Source organism: Hyposmocoma kahamanoa, unplaced genomic scaffold (genome assembly GCF_003589595.1).
Source record: "Hyposmocoma kahamanoa isolate Upper Pololo Valley unplaced genomic scaffold, ASM358959v1 202, whole genome shotgun sequence".
In the NCBI taxonomy this organism is placed as follows: Eukaryota; Metazoa; Arthropoda; class Insecta; order Lepidoptera; family Cosmopterigidae; genus Hyposmocoma; species Hyposmocoma kahamanoa.
The window spans coordinates 8694365-8715439 of NW_020653726.1; the positions used below are offsets into that span (position 1 = coordinate 8694365).

The window sequence follows — 21075 nt, forward strand, 5'->3', positions numbered from 1 at the left end:
TTTTGCGGCATTACACGAAGTTTTGCACAAATTGTAGCAGGAAAAAAGGGGGAAGACAAAATTTCTTACAAATAAAATGTTGCCAGCGAGATACCTGGCCTATAAACTCATAAAGTCGCCGAAGTAGGCGGTGCCGAGGGGTCCATTAACTTTAATGTCCTCATAACTACATGACGAAATCTCTACAACAGGAAAAAGCTTTTTAATTCCAACCGCAGGCTTTCTCTGACGTAAGGAATAATATTTTATGTTTGCCCAATAAAAGCATGTTGTAAAGATTTTATTGTAGATACGCATTACTAAGTGATAGTACGCATTGTATTTAATATATTTTTACACAAGAATTATTCGATATTTGAATTCAACCCAGTTTCATGTTCGAAATCACAATGTCGTATTTGCGTAGGTAATGGTAACACTCCGATAAACGGTGTGCTCTCCGAAAATCGTGGCAGAAATAACCTTTAATGACACGACATTTTTATTTGAATATCATGGCAAATGACTTATATCTTCTAAAGTAGGATTAACCCGCTATTACACTACGTCGAATTAAGTAACCTGCTACTTGTAGAAGTAGATCGTAACCCAAATAAGAGAATTGAAAAGACATCAGAAGTTGATAGATTGGCTTTGGCTTACATAGTGCTTCTTAGAACTTATTTTCGTCATTTAACTGCGTCATTGCTTCTAGAATGAAAATTGTCAGATAATTGCTTAAATCGAAAGGTATCAATACCTAACTTCAATCAAATTACTATTATAAATTTTTCTTCTTTTTCGTAGCACTTCTGACAGAGCGGTCGTGATCATCACGAAGTTCTGTCAGAAGAAGTCTGGGGCTGATGTGGCTCACCTCACGATAATATATCTCGCCATAAAGACTATTGGTGAACACTCTGGTGCACTCATGCAAAGGACCGCCCCTTGCAGATTTTATTTGAGCGGTCCATCACAGTCCTTGACATGGGTGACCTTTCACACAGTCAAGCTCCTTCTAGTCTGCCTTGCCTTATATTTTAATAAATATTTTGTGACATCAAGTAACGGGACGATTAATTCATGTCCTTGGTGGTAAACGATACGCCTATCTATAACAATGGCAGTACCACCCTGAGGCTTAAGTTGATAAGTCTCATGTGCCTGTAATTTCACCAGCATCATTACCCTTCAAAATCAGAATGCATTAATGTTCACATTACTGTTTGGCGGCAGAAATAGATAAGATGGCAGTACTTCCCTGAACGAACTCTTTCACAAGGACTCTACTGCTAATAAATCCACGAAAGCAACTATTACAAAGTTGCTAAAATGTCAGAAACACAAGTCTCAGTACACTAGCAGCTGTAAATACGCATTCAAATAATTTAGAATTCAAGCATTTGTATCGTCAAAATGCAGCCTTCCTCGTAATATGAGCTCATCGTTGCGCCGAAGGTAAATAGCAAGTTTCCTGTTGCGAACAAATTTCATATCGTCATAACCAAGTAGCTTGGGATGGCGAAATTCGAAGCACGTACACACCAGCCGCAAATAATATTATGAGAGGCATCGTGTCTGGTGGAAACGTAACTTTACCGGTCTTCTACATCTGACGTATTATAACATAGTAGCACTGAGCCTACAGCTGTTTTATGACACAGCTCTTTAACTACGACCGTGTTGGTTTATGACTGGTAAATGTACGGGATTGAAGTAAAAGTTTCTTATTACGTGAAATAAGAAGTGGAAATTATTATATTATCTATAAACAAATTAAAAAGTTTCCGTGTATTACAGAGTGAAATTAAAGTACTCTGTGAGTGGATTTTTTTTTAAGTTTCCTAAGATCCAGCAAATAACACAATGGGAAAAACTAACAAAAATAAAAAGCCCTAAACACCTAATGTATATTAAAATGTACTAAATATGATTATATGCTTCAGGCTTAAACCATGTAGTATGCCCTCAGTTTCGTATGAAAAACGTATTTTTCTAGATACCGTATATAGAATATATAGCACCAAATTTGAATAGGATATTTTCATTATAATGTACACTGGGCGTTGACATGATCATATAAATAATATTGTTTAGGTCTGAATCATTTCACATAATATGTACATGCTGATGTACATGGGGCCTTAGGAGAGTATAGAGCTGCATGTTCCATTGTGTGGCAAGAGTCTCTCAATGGTATAGGTCTTTGGTTCATTCCATGAAGTGGCTAATTTAATTGAAGAACTTTCTTAGCATTTAAATACACTACATCTTGTAATATAATATTAATGCCTGTTTTTCTGCATTTGTGAGACCTTGCAAGTTACTGAGGAAAATATTTTTTTATCATACCAAGTAACGGGACGGGCAAGTCGTTTGCCTAATGTTAAGTAACATGCCTGTCCCTGGCAGTTGCAGTGCCACTGAGAGCTTCAAATCACAAATATGTGAGAAACACCCACGACGCCAGGCACTCTGAGATATAAATTGACAACTTCCATGTGTCTATAATTTCACCAAATAGACTGCAAACAGTAAAAAAACAAAATATATTCCAAAACGAGATTTAAATTCGGGCATACTATTTGTAATCTAAAAAGCAAGCGTAGAAGAAAGTCAAAATGTTAAAAAAGATCGTGCAGTCAGTCTTCAAAAATAAAAAGAATTCCACTGTATTATATAATATACAATTTTTTTAAGTACTCAAGTTTTAATAGTAGAACTAGGTAATCATGATTATATGGTACATTTATTCGGGAGCACGGAAGTGCCCCGCCCAAAGACGAGCGCAGGCACGGCCGTAGATCCTTTTCTCGAAGTAACTCATGGCACTGTTCGGTCCGCCATATGGGTTAGGCAATAAACCTGGAATTTCTGTTATCAATTTTCTAAGCAAAGATTTATAATCTTAACAGTTTGTCAAATTGAATTTTTTACATTAACTAAATTTTTATATACATATATATATATTGCGTGTGCGCAAAGGCGCCTTGACGGTGCGGACACCAGCCTGTTACACCAAGTACCAAGATGTATATATTGCAGACAATATACAGTCCGTTATCATAATACACTTACTAATTGATCATACTCTATTTTTATGTACAAAAAAATAAAATTAAAATAAAATGTAATAAAAATTAGTGTCTTTCATAGGTTTATTATTTGAGACCAGCACAAAATGAACTTTGTTATAATTATTAATACTGACGGCTGGATTCAAACCAGCGTCTTCCGCATACCGTATCTGATGCTCTCGCAAGACCTTACGATTTTTTTCTACGTGTTTATTGGTAGATTTTCGATTTTTAGTTTTTAACGATTTTTTGCCGTAGTTCTGGCAGTAAAAAATCTATGACAAGTTTTCTTCACTCATCCAGGTACCTTTACAGCTACCAGGGACTGACTAGAGATGTCGTTTTAATAATTGTAATATTATCTTTATTGAACATCGCAATGTTCATTACTTTTGTGAAATTACTCCGTTAATTTGTCATAATTATTAACACTTACACAGATCGAACTTTAAGAAAAATTCCTTCGAACTTTGTATTAATAATTATGTTTTACTTTGTATGAAATTGTATAAAAAATATTTTATTGTGTTGTTATTTATTATTATTAATTATAACAAACTAGTAGAGTGATTCCGCAAAAGATACTTGAATATCATGGTAGTGATATGTTATGAATTTAATAAAAAGAACTTGATAATATTTAACTTGTGGAAAGTGAAATAAAGTTTAATGTAAATTGACAGTTCCCTGAGTGTTATAAGAATATTACAAATTAAATAACATTATAGAAAAGCACCTTTTTCCGTTAGTTTACAGTGACAGTGTTTGTCGCTAACGAAAATATTGACAATTTTGTATGGCACTATAGTTACACTGCTTCTAGCAGTCAATAAGAAGTAACAATTTACATACAAATATATCATGCGGTCACTACCGACAACTGTCCCTGAATACTTATGGTAGAAGTAAGTACATAATAAAATATGGTTTTAAAGTAACGTATTGTAAATTTTGAAGAATCAGCATTTCCACACAACGTTGTTCAAAACACCCTCGTCAACCGCAATTCCGCCCACTATAGTCTTTTTACAAAACCTTGGCCCGCAGTTGGCGGAAAATTGTCAGGATTACCTTTTGAATTTAAATATATTCGATTAGGTACACGCGCCTCAAGGATATATGAAAAACAAATGAACGTCGACCTCCGAAATCCAATATCCTTTGGCCCTTTTATAATTTCACTGAAAGGGTTAGGGTGGTGATAAATATATTCAACCATTATTTGGCTACTCTTTTGCCTTTAGTATTGTGTTGGTGTGACTAAGGTATTTATTGGTCCCCTTTTTGAACCCGCGTTACGAAAATAATTTTAATTATATTGCCATTTTCCAGTAATACTAAAACGTACACTGTATTTCGTTAAGAAATGCTACAAAGTAACAACATAATATGTGTGTGACCTTAAAAGCAAAGGCTAGAAATGGATTGCATGATAACTTTTTGTTGTATGCCTACTTAATTTTTTTTTTTTTATATATTAGGCTAGCACTATTTTATTGTAACACTTTGTGATTCTGTAACAAAGTAATGTCAAAAATAGATGTATAAAGAATTTTCTTCGTGTATTTTTACCTTAAGCGGTAAAAATGAGACTTGAAACGCACCATTCATACCACACTTGACACCGTAAAACTTTTCCCTATATTTTGGGTAAACAATGTTTCATCCAAAATCACTCAACCAAGTAAGTAAATAAAGGGTGAGGACAATACCCATACACACTTATAATACGTATTCAATTGCCTACTCTCAGGTCGGGGCTATATTGTATATAGGTAATCAATACTTTCCACATTCCGGATTGTTTTATATAGAGAAGAGCTTACCAGTTTAGAGACATGCGGGACTAATTTAGAAAAATTACCTGTTTGTAAGCTAGTAGCAAAGCTTAGGCCTTTTACTTCGATTAACTAAAATAATTATCGTTACGACATGTAAGAACGACACCGGCATAAAATATATAATTTAATTTATTGTAATAATAGTCATTGCGTTTCATTTACACGTCTTTTAATTTTCAGGAGTTAAATCAATTTTTAATTTTAATCAATCTAAACATATAATACTCGTACGAGTAAGTGTCTAAATTGTCACTCAAGACAGGGGATAAAATAATCCAAGGTCATTTTCATGAAATGAATCATTAATGATTTATTAAAAAGATGTTCCTACCTTGAAGGAAAGGAACAAAAACAACTTTTATTTATTTTTATTATTACAAATTTAATAGTCGTTATATTTTATTTAGACGTCTTTTAATTTTCAGAAGTAAGAAGTATTTTTTATTTTAAGCTATTAAACCATATAAGCAAATACCTAAATTGTCCCTCAAAACAGAAGGTTAACTAATCCGAGGTCATTTTCATGAAGTAAATCATTCTTGATTTATTAAAAACACGTTCCTACAAGAGAAGCAACAAAAACAACTAGGTCGTAGAAAAATAAAGCAAAACACACACTCTATCTTCTGTTCCCGTCACAAACAACTATACTATAGTACTTATTATACGATGATACGTCGTAACGACATCCTTTTATTTGGCCGCAAATCTTACCTATTACCAAAGGTTTACAGGCCGTAAAAATTGGCCAAAGGGGGGCACGCGGCGGCTTGCGACGTCTTGCGAGCCTGATTCTGACAGCCCGGATATAGGTTACATTCTTCCGAACTCTTATTGACTCAGAACCATGGAGCGTATTACGTCCGCTTGGTAAATAAAGGTAAACCGTGTATTTACTGTGACAGTCAATGTCAATATTCGCTGTTCGCTTTGTACCGACTCAGAGGGCAAACAGTTCTAATCCGCACGGGTGTAGATATTTTACAAGATATTGGGTGTATAGATGAAAGATTGTTAAACATTGTCCCAAATCAGAATTAAATTGATTGCTATTTATTTTAACATTTAGTACGGTTTGTGGTTCTCTGAATTATTTTTAGTCGATTTGGTACCGACGTAGGCCATTAAACGCGTCTGTTAAGTTTTAGTAGCAGTAGAAGTCCTTGTGCAAAGAATTCGTCCAGAGGAGCACTGCCACCTTACCTATTTCTGCCGCCAAGTAGTAATGTGAGCATTACTGCGTTCCGGTTTTGAAGGGCAAAGATGCTGATGAAATTACAGACAATTGTTAATATATGTTTCAAGAAGATAGGTGCAGTGATCCTCAGATCTTTGCGATTTAAAGATCTGAGCGGCACTGCAGCTGCTATTGTCAGGCGTGTCTTTTACCATCAGGCGCACGATTTACTGTTTCCATTACTTGATATAATACAAAAAAATAACTTCAAACTTAAATGTTCAAGAATATATTCCATGCAGAGATAAAAAAAATAAAACCATATTGATTTTTTGTATCCCAATATCCATTTGTCCACTGAAGGTCAAATTGAACACGTAATTAATAGTAATTATATATAGATAAATAGAAGGACAAGTTATGTATTCAAATTATACCCCTACGAACGAGCTCTTCAATTGCTTTTAAAATTATTTCACCAGAGCGCATTAAAAAAGCTCTGGACAAGGTGCCGTAGCCTTTAGGTTGTACGGTATGATCGAATTTCTTCATTTTGGTTTTTGAGTCATCTTTTAACTACGTCTACAGTCCAAACTTAATGACAGTATGTGTATAAACGAGTAACATATTATGAGATAGAGATAGAGACAAAGATGATTCATGGCGAAACTATAAGAGTTCCCAGCTTCACTACGAAACCCCAAATAAGGCTTACAAAAATTGATTACGAACCGAACGATTAAAGATACTAATCAAAACAGTCCACAAAAAAGTAAACAATGTGGGTCAAATGTTTAATTCAAATATATTCCAAGTGCCACCCTGCGAAGTAAGAATGCGAGGTTAATTTACAACTACCCGCGGTAGCTACTCGAACTTTCGTGTGTAACACTCATAAAATTATCGCCGAGTTATAGGCAGACTTGAAAACAAGCTGTTGGTAAATTGATCCCTAAGCAGTAAATGTTTTTTCGCTTTCCATATCATAAAATGGAAAATGGAAAAATATAATCTTGTTAATATTTACATTTCGTTTTATTGTTTTTATGCGGTTTAAATACGCTTTAAACATTATTGAAAATTGATTCGCAATTACTGGCAAATATTTCATGCTCAATAATTATCGTACGTAAAATTGGTTTAAAAAAACCTTCTATAAATATGATTTTTCGTTTATATCAGAGTAATAAAGGTGGTTAAAATTGCCGCCTACATAGAGTATTATACTCTGCAACGGAAACACGATTTTCGCGCGATCTCGCGAGTGCCTGCACGATCTCGCGCGAGCTCGCGATGGCTTTAATATCGTGAGATTGTGGGGAAGGTACGATTTTAGATTTTAAAAAATGGTTTCATCTGATTCTTCTTCCATTAATATATTCAATAATAATAATTTACGGGACATGTTACCGCGTATTACCGCTAAATTAACTGAACAGCACTGAATCTTCTCTATCCACAATCACACCACTAGCTCGTGCGATAACGTGATGGCTCGCAATGATTCGCGCGAACTATTAATCGCAATTTTTGGTGGAAATAGGCCAGCGAAATTTTAATTCTCGTCTCGCCACGCCGGTGGAAAACGACCTTTAACCTTCTAAACGTAAATTTTAGGACAATCTCAACATTGACTGTACCAAAAAAAGCAATGACAACATAAAACATTAAGTATATTACAATCAGCTAATGTATAACTGGTGACCTATTAGTAGCAATTTCTTTTAGACAACCTTAATCAAAAGAACCTTTCAATAATGATAGCATAAATATATTCTATTATATTTATGTAATATACTACATGTTTAGACTATATACACTATTAACTTTTTGTATACATTTACACCAGATACAAATTAACAAAATTGCAGAAACGCTTTTCTAACAATTTCTTTTTCTTTACGACTCTATAAGATGGGAACTCGTTATTATAGCTAATTATAATATCCGGGGTGAAACCTCGTTACCGTCGGCACGTAATAAAAGCAAATGGGGGGCCGTTTGTAATTCTCTGGAAGTATCATGCGGCACTAATTGTTCATTACAGCGTGTATAAAAAAAAGATACAATGATACTCTACGGGCTTATTGTACTCATGAACATAAACTACCGTTGTGTAAAAACTTTTTCACACAATTGTTTTTCGCCTGCCCACAATGGCCACTACAAGCCGTGGTAGCCTCTCAATAGCAGAGGCTGTGGGTTTGAATCCGGGCTCGGACCTCTAAGCTTCTAGAATGGGCGAAATTTAATTCAAATTGAAATTTAGTGTGAAGTCCCCAACCTGCGTTAAACCGCATTATAACCTCGCCTGAGAGGAGCCCCGTGCCCAAGAGTGAGACGTATAAATGAGTTGAAGATGATGACCCATCCTAACTTAAGTAGATAAACTTTTTGTTTTGAACAATTATTTATTATTTAGGCCTTACAATTTCTTTTTCTTTCTTGATTACTAACCACGATCGAGTAAAATAATAAAGTGTCGATAATGCAATAATTGTTTTCAGAAACAATTAAGTTATAAAAGTGAATGGGTAGAAAGAAAACATTTTTTATAACACGAAGTGATGGGACGACCTATTTGTGCGCCTGGTGGTAAACGACACGCCTGTCCATAACAGTCGCAGTGCCACTCAGAACTTTAAATCACAAAGATCTGAGGGGCACTGCTATTGCGCCTGACACCCTGAGACATAAGTTGATAAGTCCCATGTGCCTGTAATTTTGCCAGCCCCCCTACTCTTCGAAACCAGAACGCAGTAATTCTCACATTAGTTATGCCGCTGCTTGGCGGCAGAAATAGATAAGGTGGCAATACTTCCCTGGACGAACTCGTTTACATGGAGCTACTAAATTTTGTAAAACTTTTCAATAGGCTAGACAAACACAGTCTAACCTTTTTGTGGATAAAATAAGTGTGCATTTGACTTCCATCTCACCTGGTTCCCAAGTCTGCTAATTTTATATCATTTATTTATTGTATACGAAACCCAACATGATGCATACACAACGATAGCATTAAGTATTCATTAGTTATAAAGTTTAAAGGTAGTTACTCCAGTGATGGATGAATAGAATATTTCAATAGAGTCTCAATACACTCTATTGAAACTCATTGCCATTGCAGCTAGATATTAGTAGAATTACAAATATTATCTTAATTGCAATTTAATTTCAGTGGAGTGGCCATTGACTTACAATTATATGGACGTCGGGTCCGCGATAAAAAGTGTCCGCACTTGTAAGGCGCTAAAATCGTATACAGAGCGCCAAACTCCGCTTTAGTCTTCATTTGTTCGACTGACAGCGCGATACTGCGATGACATTACAATTTAAATTTGGAATAGGTTGATTTGGGACATTTTTTTCGTGGTTTTTGTATTAGACCCGTCGTCCATTTATTTGTAAGTCAATGGGAGTCGCAATGGAATTATAATGACCAGGGGGCCTACCATAACCTGTCAAAAAACAATCTTATTACAATGTAAGCTTATAGTAAGCTTATTATAATACTACTCATATTCGTACCATAACAAACCTATCAACCAAGTTATGTATTATTGCTAAAGTGACTGAATGAACGAATGATTTCCCAACATTGTCTATTCCTTTCTAAAAATAAGTAAGAAATAACGCTATATGAACTGCATAATGCAATCTCTTTCTTTTTTGATGTTCCGAATCGAAATGTTAAAACACTTAATATTATTTACATTCAGAAAATTTTAACTGCCAAAAAAAGAAAAGCATGTAATAATGAAGTCTATTAAAATTACGTTGTTTTCAATATTTTTCCACATTTTCATGAAGAAAAATAAATAAAACATGTATAGTCTACTCGCAGTGTCAACTGTTAGTGTCACCAAGGAGCATATAGATGCCGCTGTCATAATTTTACGAAATAAACATCGCGTATTTTTACTTAACAATAAAGTATTTCCTTTGTACTATTAAATAAACAAAATATTGAGGAGATATATGTACATAAATAAGTTCAACTTAACTTTTAATAATTACAAACCAATATTTAGACAATAAATTCGAAAATAATATTGTTTCCATTGCATCCGTGGAACTATTTTAAGATTGCTAAATTTGACATAAGGACAATATTACTTTAACGTTGAAGTCGCGTCATAGTACGAGCTGAGTGGATGAATAAATAGTCACAAAGTTGCCAATAAAATATCATAGTTTTAACATTATAATAAGCTTACTTTACGCGCGTCATGGTACGAAAATTCAATGTAAGGTTAAAATAATATTGTTTTAAAAGGTTGTGGTAGGTCCCCAGTGGTTTCAAGAAAATTTGTAGAATTGGGATCCTGATGGAAATTGACCATAAAGTCGAAGGATGGTGCATGCACACCTATAAAATGCCTACTCGCTCTCGCCTTGCAAAGGCTCTAGTTACAGCGTTCAGGGAGCAAATTTGCAGACAGGGAATTTCACTCCAATGCCATACGCCATATCAAATGTGGATACATAACGCTTCGTGCTAATCTTAGGTATTTTCACTACATAGGAATAACATAGGATAGAATCCCTGCCTGCGCCGATGTCTAACTTGACAATGTGTTACCGCACGCGTGAAGTTAGCAAATCACTATGAGTGCAATTCTAAGATCGGTAACACACGTCGACTTTAACAGCTATATAAACGCAATGCAAACGCGATGTAGTAGCTAATCGTCTACCTTTACACACACGCACGATTTTAAGCAAACGCGCGTCTGCATCGATGCAATCGCGCGTTAGTATCGATGCAATCGCGCATTTGTATCGATGCAGTCGCGCTTTTGCAACGATGCATTCGCCTACAAACCATGTATAACCACTCTAAAACTCATAGACACCCCCACGGTTGTAAATTTGTTTAGAGGTGACCGTGCCCAAGCCTGTTTTTGTAAACAAAAGAAAATTCATGCAAAAAAATTATTCAATCATAAACAGATAGAGATGTTCCTTCAACTTACGCAGTACACTCTGCAAGACTCCTAGCGCCCTAGTAACGGCCACCGCTAAGTACGCATAGACGACACAACCAGGTGAGACGCACACCCCCAGCTTGTTCTTGCTGTGGATCACACTACGTCACAAACACAGCACAGTTGTCTTGCTACCATTCTCTCCTACTTCGCATATCTCAGCTGCGTCAAGTCGTCTGCTGTTGCTAAACATGTTCCGATGTTTCTGCTTGCCTGGTACTTTGGGAGTGGCATCGGTCAATTAAATTTTTATATTTATTGAATATTTTTCATTTATAGGTACTTTGATAACGCACGGACTGTTTGGCCAACCCAATATGTATATTATATCTAATTAATTGCCAAAACTTGATTACTCGAAGACTAATAATCTTATTGCCGTTCTCATAATAATATTTGCTATTTAATTCAAACACACACGCATACATATGCGTACAAAACACATACTTTTATCATTAACGATAGTTTTAAACAGCTATTCGCCACTCAACTTGTAGCGCCATCTATTGGTACAAGTTTTAACATACGAAGTTAAGAGCTTTTATTTATTCGTCAAAATGAAATGATACCCGTTAGGCATTGACTTACAAAACCGTTAGGCATAAATCAAAAAACGCGTACTAACATTATAATGTAACTTTGAGGTATTTTTATCTGATTAAATAGAAACGTTTTCTTCCATTTTTAGTTTTTTACATATAACAGAATTCAAAATTATTGTTTAACGATAACGTATCGTGATCTATTTGCAAATAATAACAGGAACCTTTTTTACCTTTTCCTTAAATCAACACTCAATCAAGCTTCCTCATAGGAATGCTTAAGTACAGCAATAAGCATACGTAGCATTATGTAGGTACCTCCTTGGAACAGTTTTTAGCATAACAGACATAGAGGTGAATTTCAATCTGGGGTTTAAAGCTCAGTGTCATGTCGATTGTTCTAAACATACGTTACTACTATTACCCATTAAAAATGCAGTAAGAAATTCAAACTAAAATTCACACTGGCTTTAGGAAATATCAAATGGATAAATCACATGATGGCCGTATGACGATTACCAGTGCATTCATAGATGAATGAACTAAAACTTCAGTACCTACATACAAATCGCAACTTTTTATAGTGATATTTTTAACACTATTTAAATAGTTTGAGATAACAATTCTTATGCACGATTTTGACACATTGTACCATTGGTGTGGCCTAGTGTAATATACAATAGAAGTACAGAATTAATATAGTTGTTATGAACACCGTACGTGTAGTTTCGCCTACATATTTGTAACGTTATTACGACATTTTAATAACATTAGGGCTTCTTGCGAAAAATTGCGTTTGTCCAAAAGTTAATTTGTATGAAAATAATGAAAGCCAGAGTTTACGTTTACGATTGCTACACAATAAAAATGTAGGCACATTTCTTTTTTCGAAAAAATATTTTCATATCCGATAGAGTTTGTTTTATACACTATATTACAATCAACAACACCTTCAACATTGTGAAATAAGTATGTCCAAACACATAGTGTGAACCTTACTATGCTGTTGATTGTACACGATGTTATTTATCCGCTCACGCGATGCGCTCCTCCTACCGCAACATGGCGGCTATTTGGTTTCGCAAATTAGAAAAGGATTCAGTTTAAATACAAGTTTTTATAAATAAAAATTATTATTCTGCGTTGCTAAATAAATACCTCCGTACTACCAACAAAAACATCTCAAATAAAATGCAGCAATACACCGCAAATCCTGCATTTCAAAAGCACTAATGAAATTTTTGGTGTACTTGGATAAATATGGTAATATTCGGTTTGAGTGGTTCTAACGTTTACCGTGAAATTACTCCTTATAGTATAGTTTATAAACATTTATATTCAGGGTAAACTTAAAAAACACTACTTACGGTATGTTTTCAATAAATAAACACCGAAATCACCAGCCCAAACAATAACACACACGATTGTCGTGACGTATTTTTGAAGTTGTTTATTTTTTTAAATGACAGACCCAGGCATTAAAAACTTTATGGTTTGCTAGAGTAGTTACCGAAAGAGCAATTAATATTAGTTTTTTTTACCTCTTATAACTTCGATATCCGATAAATCGGTATAAAATCATCACCGGCACCTCTAGGTGTGGTATGCATCTACGGCTGCATGTTATGGTAGTTAGTTATCTTAGTTGTTGAGTTGAAAGTGTTGGATTCTGGATATATAGATGGTTTTCTGAAAATCGAAACTATAATTTAACTTATTTCCGAAGAAAAGTTCATGAAATATTTTGAGGCGTCATCTGTTGGCACAATATTGAATCGCGATACAAAAAAGAATTAATATCATGGCAGTAAAAATATCATGATATTCAATAACTAAAAAAAATATTTATATATTGCAATGAAACTTAATTCAAAAAATCACGTCAACTTTTGTTATCACCTATGTATATTCAACACAAACACGAATATCAAAAATTTTATTTCTTTACAATTTTATTTCTTTAACAAACTGGGGATACAAATTATTTTTTTGTGCTGCAATACAATGTATAAAAAAAGACTGAAGAATAATAAGGTAATCCTAATACGTTCGGGATTGAGTGGAGAATCGCTGACTAAGCATTTTGTGCTCGCGTTTTCCGGGTCAAGTGTAGGTTTCGACGCGTATAAAATGGAGCGTCACTAATGTGAGTATTTATGAACGAAAACGTAAGCTCGGTATTGAGTCTTGGTGTCTATTAAATCTACAGCTAATCATAACATAAATGTTAAAATAACAGACCCCGAGTTTGCTTTTGATTATTATATCTTCAAAGACCACGACTAAGATCAAACATGGCATTACTAGTATAGTATTGTATTATTTGTGACGGATTGAAAATGAAATAATTCAAATCGGTACACGTTTTGGCGTTGTCTGTTGACCACACCCAAATATACAAAACAATATACAGACAAATTGAAAACATACTTTAAAAAAATCAAGTACAAATCGCGACAATCGCTAGCAATAATTGTGAACGTTGGATACATCGGAATATAAAATCTATTTTTCACAACGATATTTATGTAAAGTCGACGATTTTGCGAAACATATTTTTCTGGATTTTTTTATAAATAAGTGCACATTTATGTCCTCCATCTCACCTGATGGAAAGTGACGATGAGGTCGACGATGTACCATGCACATTCTCGCCTTGAAAAAGTCAAAGTTATAGCATTCGGGGTATACGTCCGCGGAAAGAGAATTCCACTTTCTGGCCGCTTGGCATATAAATGTGGAAGCGAAACGCTTCGTGCAAATCCTGGGAATATCCACAACATAGAGGTGGAATCCCAGTCCACGTCTAGTCCTCCGATGATAGAAGGAAGGAGGAATCAAATTATACAATTCCATCGCACACTCTCCGTGATATATCCTGTAGAATACCGATAAGCAGGCAACTTTACGGCGGCGTTCAAGGCTCTGCAGCTTCGCCTCAACTAATTCCGAGTCACCTATTCGCCTTTTGGTACGCTTGTCGATTGAATCCAAAGTGGCCAGTTGGTATTCAGCAGAGCCATCCCATAAGTGACAGCAGTACTCCATACAGGACCGAACTTGTGATTGGTACTGCTGAAGCAACTATCCCGGTGTGAAGTAACGCCTCACCTTAGAAAGGATGCCAAGCTTCCTAGTTGCATTTTTGGCCATGGATTCAATGTATCTGCCGAAGTTCAAATTGGACGACAGGTTCATTTCAAGCAGCTGGAGATGGTCTGCTATCGGTATGGATATATCACGAAAAGTCGGAGTCAGGTGAAAGGTATTCCGTTTTGTGGAAAATAGACACGCCTGCGTTTTGGTAGCATTAAATTTGACAAGATTGGCATCACCCCAACCGGAGACTGCTTTAAGAGTCAAATTCAAACGACTAACCATGGACTCTCTACAAGACTGGTTTTCTTCTCCACTGACCCTTGCATTGGTCAAGTACCTATCCACAACTGTGCCGTCATCACCATACCCAAAGGCACCTGGAATTAACATATCATTCATTTTTTTATTTTTTTTATTGTTTTAAGAAAAAAGTATACATAAACAATGTAAAACACCGTTAAACCCCAGTAGGGTTTAACGGTGAACTTACACAGAAAGAGGTATGCAACAGAAAGAGAGTTGTAGACAGTACGGAACCCTGAGGAACTCCGGCCTATCTATCACCCGATGTTCGGAAGAGTAGGTAGCCTTCTAAGTTCACTCGAATCGAACGTTCACTCAAGAATTCCGAAATCCAATTACAAAGGTCAGTGGGAAGCCCATAAGAGGGAAGCTTGCTTAAAAGGCTTGCGTGCCAGACCCTGTCAAAGATTTTAGAAATGTCTAAAGACAGTAGATCGCCCTCGGAATCCGTACTGGCGATCACTGAGGAGATCGTTGTCTTCAAGGTACGACAGGAGACAGTTGTTGACTGCTTGCTGAAAAAGAGGCAAGTTTGGCCCCTATGCGGTGCACATGGTCGAACTTTGCCCTACGTAACACTCTTTTGCACTTCAGAGGACGGTATGTTATACTCCATACCCAAACGCAAAATCTCGACTACAGCATCAGCAGCTCACAGCATCACAGCTCGACAAGTCTCATAAAAAAGAAGAAAAGCTAGTCTGCCAGGGATATGAAGCAAAAAAAAATGGCGCATTTCGTCCCAATCTGCTAACCTGTATCGCCATACCCGTCTCGTACCACTAGGGCCCTGATCGGGTGGGGAGAATGTGGATATAGCTTTCATCAGACAGTGGTCAGAAGTACCCAATGGTGCATCTACAATCACAGAGTATAGATCTGGATCAGCTGTTAGTAGTAGGTCCAAGCAATTTGTCGTATGAGACTGAACATCTGGGATCTTGGTGGCGCCACTGACAAGTTGGGAAAGGCTTAGCGTTAACACAAGTTTACGCGTCTCTCTCCCAGCATGATCGGTCATCTGGTACGGGAACAACCACTATTGATGGTGTGCATTGAAGAATGACTAGTTGCTCATCAGACGTCTCGCTCAGATATTGGAACAGCTTGGTCGTCTCCTGATCTCCACTGTCCGACCGGCCGACACAACAGTACACTATTTGTCTAAATCCCGTATCTACCAGAAGCCACGAAACAGAAAAACTCAGTGCCTCAAGGTTCTTGAGACGTTTGACACAGATGTTATCGCGAATATAACAAATTCAGTACAAGTCTACATCGACAAAAAGACAAAAAGTTGCAGTAATTACATATCTGGGGGTCTACTCCCGTTCTCCGTCCTACATTCGTCCGAAACATTTACTGTCAAATAAGAAAGCAGCTTCGTACTTAACATTGTTTTTTGATTTGGACGAGTAATATTTGACAATAATTGTTTCGAGCTGATATGGGACAGAGAATGGGAATAGACCGCCTGATCATGTATGTATTGATACATACGGCTTGTCATGGAGTCACGCTTATTAACGCGGCATCTAAATAAATAAAAGCTTTAAGTCCATGCAATAACGTTTTAATGTATGCAATAATGTATTTGACGACCTCGGTGGTTCAGCGGTTTACATTGTGGGCAACATGAGAAACAGGACCCATATGAGAAATAAACTTTTTAAATAAACAATAAAAATTTATTATAATTATTGAATAACAAATAATTTCAATAAGTCAATAAATTAGAAATTACATGGTTCAGTGCTCACACTAGTCAAAAAGGCCGGACTGACTATCCCGGCGCAAAGGTCATCACGCTTGCCGCATTTCCTCGCTGTATGGCTGTGGACAATCTTTGCGCCAAGAACAACCCGGTGCGGGAGTCATCTCCACAGTCTCTTAAATTTTTCTAAATTGGTTTTGGTCTGGGTGTTTTGGGATGTGCGCCAGAATAAATTCCGTCGCTCTAGTACTCATAGTACAGGGGATTCCCTACTTTGAGATCAAGCAATTGGTGTGGTTGACGTGCACATCATGGCATTTTAATAAGAGTGAAAAAGACTTTACACGTTTCGTTTCCGCTCCAACCGCCGACGCTTTTTCTGACCGGTTTAATGCGATGCGTCCTCGATAAATGTGGTACTTAACTCACTTAAAGGACATTTCAGCTTCATCATAATGTGAATCGAGGCAAATTATCCATTTTTTTAAACAGATACGAAAATACGATTCGCTTGAAACGGATTCTTTGAAATTTAATTATTTTATTTCATTCTCATAGCCATTGAATACTTTTGTGGCAGAATAAATTAGTTAAAGCTACTTAAACAGGTTTATTGCAATAATTAGCAATTCAAATACCAACTCTTTCAACAGAGAGATCTCAGTAAAGTATTAACATTTTTAATTAAATATAAATAGTCCGTACTTATTCCAACTTTCAGCAGTGCAATTTCATACTTTTATCACTTCCAGTATTTTCTCATTTCAGGAAAGTAATTTACTAAAGGCACGCCGCTTATGCAAATGCTAATCGCGCTGCGAAAAATTAACTGATCTAGTCAACGTGGCTACGGCTTTAGTTAAACTCAGAGTTTCACGTTTTGCGTCTTATTTTACGAGTATGATGTGATACTTCAGTGTGTACCAGTTGCAAATAAAGTCATCACTTAAACAAACTCACAAAGCCAAACTTACCTTTTTTTTACCAAGTAATGGAACGAACAAGTCATGCGCCTGGTGATAAATACACGTATATCCAAAACAGTTGCAGTGCACCTAAAAGCTTCAAATCCATGACGCCTTATGTTATAAGATATAGTAAAGTTGATATGTATTTATATTGCTGAATGACTCCATTATTTATTTGTACATTTCCACTAAGAGTCACTGGATTGTAATCTATAATAATAACCTTCGTTGGGAGCTGCTTTTGTATCGCGGTTCCCAAGCCACCAGTCATCGAACAAAGTGTGATTCAAAAGTAAATAAATAAAAATAATAATAAATAAATATTAGACAACATCACATACGTTGCTCTGATCCCAAGTAAGTACCTAATAAAGCAGTTGTGTTATGGAAATCGGAAACAACGACGGTACCATAAACACAACAGACTCGAGACAAGAAGCTTTTGTCACTATCAGCGTACCTATGAGCTACTTATGCAGTTACTCACTTACTGAGGTCACTGTGGTGGTGTAGTGGCTACGGCATAACAAGGGACACTGGCTCGAATCCTATCAGATTGAAGGAAGTTTTTTTTGTTTTCGATCATTGACTTACAATTATATGAACGTCGGGTCCGCGCTAAAAAGTGTCCGCACTTGTAAGGCGCTAAAATCGTATACAGAGCGCGACACTCCGCTTTAGTCTTCATTTGTTCTACGGACAGCGCGATACTACGATGACATTACAATTTAAATTTCGAATAGGTTGACTTGGGACATTTTTTTCGTGGTTTTTGTATTAGACCCGTCGTCCATTTATTTGTAAGTCAATGTTTTCGATATTTGGATTTATTATTGATCATCGGGTTTTTACAGCTCCCATTGCCACAGCTGACTTTCGCACACACAAACTTATCACACTACAAATATAAGCGATTTAGATCCGACAAAAAATAACTTCATTCTCAATATGGGGAATGAGAAAAATTAAGAACTCGATAAGAATATAATTTTTTTTATAAAAACCTTACCATGACTGCGAGGAATTGGCGAGGAATGAAAATCAATCAGGCTACTCTTGACAATCATGATCACAAAGCCACAAATTCATAATTATTTAAAATTAAAATAAGATTCATATATCTCTATTTCTATGCCTATTGGGAATGAGCTAGGCAGGCAGATAGTACTGAATGTTTACTAATGATATTACATTTCATTTTGCCTTGACCCAGGGGCCTTCCGCTTTCTATCTATAATTATTATATTACTAAAAAAAAACAAATTAATTAAAAGACAAAATACAGTCGAGTTGCTGCAATTATTACTGTTATGGTATGTACTTTGCCTTGCGGAAAGGCAAAGATCTTTAGACTATGCAGCCTAGTCCAGTACATAGATATCGTTGAGCCTAGTCTTTTTTACATTTTTTAAATTTATATGGTAACCTTAGTAATTGTTAGGCTCAACTCACAATAGCGCATAGTCGAAGCATCGCGTCGCGTCCTGTTTTTCAACTACAACGCTTGACTTGAAAGCGTCGTCGCGCGACGACGCACGCATTAGTCCGCCCGAATCACAGTGTGGTCGGCGTCTGACGCCTCACTGTGCTCAAGTGACGCGCGGCGACCTGCGTCGACACGCGAAGCCGCTCGACTTTATCCAAGCGTTGACGCCCGTTTCAACATTTGCTTAACACAAATTTGTACTTTAATGATGCGAATTCAACTCCATAGCCATTCGCCATATAAATTTGGAAACGCTTCGTGAGAATTCGTGGAATATTCACAACATAGGGGTGGAACCCCAGCCTACGTCTGGCCTCCGGATGATGGGAAGGGAAAGCTGAATTAATTCGTGCAATCTCCTTTACTTCTACTGGCCCAATCGAACTTTGATCTGAAGCTGCAACCAGGGCAGTCTGCAAACTAACCCGACTCCCCGATTATTTATATCGTGTTTAGGCTTATTGAATTGCTCTCGACGTGTTATTAGTTAGCAAATGGTGACTTTGCAAGCCAATAACTTTTTTTACACCGAAGCTTTTATTAAATTTTGTTTAAGTTTTGAACACCTTTGCGAAGATTAAGAAATATTTACGGCAATAGAAATAAACTTGATATTTTATTTCCTTAGCTAGCTTCGCTGTTTTTTGAATGAGCTTTTATAAAAAAGGTACTTTAGATTGTATGATTTGGATGTGAAAGTATAGAACGCATTGCCATGTAAAAAACCTTTAAGCGAGGCTAAAACAACTCTTAGAAACTACAAAGAACCGTGACCACTCACGGTATATAAAAAATAAACTGAAACACGTATAACAAGGCACTAAAAATTTAAAACAAGAACCCTTGACTACAAAGGTCTACAATTCTCTCTTGTTCTTCTTCTGACTCGGGCGCTCTTGATACAAGGTGGATGATTTTCGTGCGATAAAGAAAATGTCCCACTAGGGAAATGTCGAAGACAGAAGGCGAATGTGGATTGTAAACAGTTTTTAATATTCTCAGAATCTCACGATTGACATAAGACGACCCTCAGCACTCGACATGCAACAAGGGTCGGATGTCACACGCGAAGTCGCATGGAAAGAGACAGCTATGGTAACAGTGACAAAATTCTCTTTTTATATAGCAATTTTTGAACAAAATTTGACTCTCGTGGAAGATATTGTTCTGACACGGACGTGATACTACGATATATTTGTTACGCTACATTTAGTTATTTTAATCAGAACAATTGACAGCTCTTGATTTTAGTGTAAGTTAAAATTCTTAATCGATTCCACGTTGAATGCAATCAACAAACCTAAACGTGTGCTGAGAGTAGAGATTCCAAAGTCTTTCGACCTAGTATCTCTATTGAAAGCAAGAATAAAACGTTTTTGTACAAAATAGACTTTAATAACATTTTCTATAAACATGCACAATATTGCAGGGTACGAGAATTTTCTCTCGGTGACTGCAATTTTTCTCTATGCCATAAGCATTTCCGGGACATTTGTTAACGAGACATATCTGAGAACATCTCGTCGAAGACCGACTATGTCCTCAAACGTGCAAAATGTTCCTTATTTAAGTTCACGTCGTTTAAATGGTTTTATTGCACAATGTCGAACGATGATGTGAGCGATTATTGGTACAGGTATACGTGTCTGATCTAGCGTGGACATATTGCATATGCAACTAAATGCAGTCATAGCTCAAAGTTGATGTAATTGCGAAAACACAATTTGAAAGTTAATCAAATTACTATATTGTTCTTTACGGGTGGATAATTAATTATTTATGTTTAAATAAAAATAATACCAATATTTGCAATAAGATTCATTCTGGATTCCCGGATGTGATTTCCAGGCCGGAATAAATATTTGTGTGGCCTACATTTATTTGAGTGTTCCGCTAGACGG

At 36.2% G+C, this 21075-nt stretch overlaps 1 protein-coding gene and 1 long non-coding RNA gene across 2 annotated transcripts in view; one reads left to right on the forward strand and one right to left on the reverse strand.

The window, feature by feature from the left end:
- The window catches only part of LOC113226980, an 86344-nt gene extending 66107 nt beyond the window's left edge, over nucleotides 1-20237 (forward strand). The window contains exon 3 of the long non-coding RNA XR_003310162.1: nucleotides 20177-20237. This is a non-coding gene — a long non-coding RNA (uncharacterized LOC113226980). The remainder of the gene's footprint in view (nucleotides 1-20176) is intronic.
- LOC113226979 (transmembrane and TPR repeat-containing protein CG4341) overlaps nucleotides 1-21075 on the reverse strand; it is a 167227-nt gene that overhangs the window by 87834 nt on the left and 58318 nt on the right. The window lies entirely within an intron of this gene.